General features: G+C 43.0%; 1 long non-coding RNA gene across 1 annotated transcript; it reads right to left on the reverse strand.

The window, feature by feature from the left end:
* Window positions 1-1,670: 1,670 nt before the first annotated feature.
* LOC127926225 (uncharacterized) lies at window positions 1,671-4,126 on the reverse strand. The gene is made up of 2 exons (XR_008123652.1): window positions 3,907-4,126; window positions 1,671-2,335 (listed from the first exon to the last, which is right to left on the reverse strand). It is a non-coding gene; the product is annotated as an uncharacterized LOC127926225 (long non-coding RNA).
* Window positions 4,127-4,239: the final 113 nt, after the last annotated feature.

The raw sequence follows: 4,239 nt of genomic DNA on the forward strand, positions 1-4,239 counted from the left end.
CAATCCACCAGGACAACGATGAAGATGAATCAGGTGTGCTAGTGTTAGAATAGATCATCGTGGAACTTCAGAGGGTCCCGAGCCCGAGAATAAACCCGAGGCCCGGTTCGGAAACCAAAGCACAGGGGGACATGTACTGTATGGCATACAGGCAGAATACACATGGCTGTTCATAAGATAAAAAGGGAAACTCACCCATATCCCTGAGGGTCACTATCATCAAATGATCTGAAATGATGAGGAAACCACTGTTTTTATTACAACCTATTATTTGCCCATGTTAAACAATATACACAGAGTATACTAAACATTAGGAACACCTTCCTAATATTGAGTTGTGCTCCCAGCCTCAATTTTGTTGGGTCATGAACTCTACAAGGTGTCTAAAGCTGCCCACAGGGATGCTGGCCCATGTTGGCTCCAATGTGTCACACAGTTGTGTCAAGTTGGCTGGGTGTCCTTTCGGTGGTGGACCATTCTTGATAGACACGAAACTGTTGAGCGTGAAAACCTGGCAGTGTTGAAGTTCTTGACACAAACCGGTGCGCCTGGCACCTACTACCATACCCTGTTCAAAAACTCTTGTATCTTTTGTCTTGCCCATTCACCATCTGAATGGCACACACACAATACATGTCTCAATTGTCTCAAGGCTTTAAAAAAAATCCTTCTTTAACCCGTCTCCTCCCCTTCATCTACACTGATTGAATTGGATTTAACACATGACATCAATAAGGGATCATAGCTTTGAACTGGTCAGTCTCATGTAAAGAGCAGGTGTTCTTAATGTTTTGTACAATGTGTGTATATTGGCTACATATAACATGACTGAATTCAACAGAGGGTCTCTACATTTTCAATTGCACAACACTGCAGCGCATAAGGTGGTCCGGGGCCTTTAGAAAGTATGTATTCCCAACCCTTGAAGTTTTCCACATTTTGTTGTTATAAAGTGTGATTAAAATATAGTTAATTGTATTTTTTGTCAACTATATACACAAAATACTCTGTCAAAGTGAAAGAAACTATTTTTAATTTTATAAAAATTATTTTGGAAAATAAAATGCTAATATATCTTGATTAGATAAGTATTCAACCCTATGAGGCAATTCAAGTTAGAATCAACTTTGATTACGTTTCAAGAGCTTTGCACGCCTGGATTGTACAATATTTGCCCATTATTATTTTCAAAATTCTTCAAGCTCGGTCAAGTTGGTTGTTGATCCTTGCTAGACAGCCATGTTCAAGTCATGCCATAGACTTAAGCAGATTTAAGTAAAAATGCTATCTAGGCCACTCAGGAACATTCAATGTCGTCTTTGTAAGCAACTCCAGTGTATATTTGGCCTTGTGTTTTAAGTAATTGTTCTGCTGAAAGGTGAATTTGTCTCCCAGTATCTGACGGGCAGCAGACAAACAAGTTCCTCTAGGATTTTGCCTATGCTTAGCTTTATTCCATTTATTTTTATCCTAAAAAAAAAACTCCCTAGTCCTTGATGTTGATAAGCATATCCATATGATGATGCAGATACCACCATGCATGAAAATATGAAGAGTGGTACTCTTGTCATGTGTTGGATTTCCCCCCTAGACAAAAAGTGAATTTCTTTGCCACATTTTTTACAGTATTACATTAGTGCCATATTGCAAAAAGGATGCATGTTTAGGAATATTTTTTTATTCTGTACAGGCTTCTTTCTTTTCACTCTTTCAATTAGGTTAGTATTAGTCATTAAACTCTTAACGGGTTTAAAGTCACCATTGGCCACATGAGGAAATCTCTGAGCGGTTTCCTTCCTCAGAGTTAGGAAGGACGCTTGTATCTTTGATACACCATCCTAAGTGTAATTAATAACTTCCCCATGCTCAAAGGGACATTCAATAGGTGTCCTTCCTAGCAAACCATTGGAAAACCTCCCTGGTCTTTGTGGTTGAATCTGTGTTTGAAATTCACTGCTCGACTGAGGGACCTTACAGATGTGTGGGGTACAGAGATGGCGTTGTCATTTAAAAAAAACATGTTAAACACTATTTATTATTGCAAGCACCCAGAGTAACAAACATGTTCTATTGTATGGTACTATACAAGCAAATGGGCCTCCATTGGTTGCTGATTCAGACATGACATTCATCCAAATTACTATCAAGGCCATTTTAAAAATCCACAGATCCGAGTGTCAGGACTTCTGCATGGGCTGCCACTATATAGAGGGAATCGCTGGAGCCAGACTGGGTCTCTCTGGGAGGCTGGGTTTTGTGCAGGCTGTGAAGCTGACACGGATGTCTCGGGGGTACAAGCCCTGCAGGACCCCATCCGTGACGATGTCCGGCAGATCTGTTGGAATAGATTAGAAGTTCAATACCATGGTTGCCGACTAGATTAGTTGCACGCCATATGTGAATAGCTGATACCGCCTGTCCTGGCATTGTGAGACCTGGCAGGCAACTGCAATGTACACTGAGGCCGAGTGGATGCGGCTATTTCAGCCACACCGCTGCTGACAGGTGTATTAAAAAATCAAGCACACATTGGTAGGAGACTCAACCGTACTGAAGAGCTCAGTGACTTTAAAATGTGGCACCGTCATGTCCCAACCAGTCAAATTTCTGCCCTGCTAGAGCTGCCCCAGTCAACTGTAAGTGCCGTTATTGCGAAATGGAAATGTATAGGAGCAACAACAACTCACCCAAAGTGGTAGGCAAGCACAAGCTCATAGAAAGGGACCGCCGAGTGTGTAAAAATTGTCTGTCTGTTGCAACACAGTTTCAAACTGCCACTGGAAGAAACGTCAGCATAATAGCTGTTCGTCGGGAGCTTCATAAAATGGATTCCATGGCTGAGCAGCCGCACAAGCCTAAAAATCATCATGCGCAATGCCAAGCGTCAGATGGAGTGGTGTAAAGCTTGCCGCCATTGCACTCTGGAGCGAGGAATCACCCTTCACTATCTGGTAGTCCAAGTAACGAATCTGGTTTGGTGGATGGCAGGTGAACGCTACCTGTCCAATGCATAGTGCCAACTAAAGTTTGGTGGAGAGAAATAATGGTCTGGGGCGGTTTTTCATGGTTTGGGCAGGCCCTTAGTTACAGTGAAGGTACATTTTAACGCTACAGCACATGATATTCTAGACGATTCTGTGCTTCCAACTTTGTGGTTATTTCAGGGAAGGCCTTTTCCTGTTTCAGCATGACAATGCCCCGTGCACAAAGGAGAGGTCCAACAGAACTGGTTTGTTGAGATTGGTGTGATAGAACTTGACTGGCCTGTACAGAGCCCTGACTCAACCGCATTGAACACCTTGGGGTGAATTGAATGCCTGCTGCGAGCCAGAGGCCTAATCCGCTCAACATCGGTGACCTACTCCTCCAATGCTTGTGGCTGAATGGAAGCAAGTCCCCGCAGCAAATGTTCCAACATCAGGGAAGCCTTCCCAGAAAGAGTGGAGGCTGTTATAGCAGCAAGGGGGAGACCAACTCCAGATAATACCTATGATTTTGAAATGAGATGTTCGACGATCAGCAGGTGTCCACATACATTTGTCCATATACTGTATTTGATCTGGAACACTGACCAATAACTAAAACATCAACAAAAATACTTAAGTACAGGCCATTTAGCTGAGAAAGCTTTCAGCAAGCTCTTTAAAAAGGGAGACCATCCTGAGGAAACATTAACAGTGAGCTGGATGTTACTGGCAATGATGGTAGAAAGTGTGGTGATCTCAAAAGGAGGATATAGGCTCTCAGCCACGGGTGGGCAGTTCTAAATATACAGTATAGGTCCATTATCATTTCTACTTACTCTCTACCTAGTTTTAGACACTCAAGTGTAAGCTCCCCTTTTAATCGTCTGGGTGGTCTAAGGATCTCCAACAGCCATACGACACATGCGGAAGCCTGCCGTACCTGAGGGGGACTCCAGGAGATAGGGGTCACGACAGAATCCCACCACACGCTGATGCTGCAGCTGACAGCTGAGGGACAAGAGACCACTGGGTGAGTCGAAGAGCTGAATGAGCAAAATGTTAATACAATATAGATGTGTGCGTTGCAATATGGAGCGTAACTGTTTGCCGATTTCAGCATTCTAAATTGAGATTATACATGTACTTTTCTTATGCATAAATTTAATTAGCATATTTCTGTATGGCATTTACATTTGCCCTCTGCTCTGCATGCCCAAACCCTCATAAGCTAGACCTTCTCACTTTGCCCCCCATGCCAATCCACCAGGACAAC

The sequence above is a fragment of the Oncorhynchus keta genome, unplaced genomic scaffold, assembly GCF_023373465.1.
Source record: "Oncorhynchus keta strain PuntledgeMale-10-30-2019 unplaced genomic scaffold, Oket_V2 Un_contig_7225_pilon_pilon, whole genome shotgun sequence".
Lineage (NCBI taxonomy): Eukaryota > Metazoa > Chordata > Actinopteri > Salmoniformes > Salmonidae > Oncorhynchus > Oncorhynchus keta.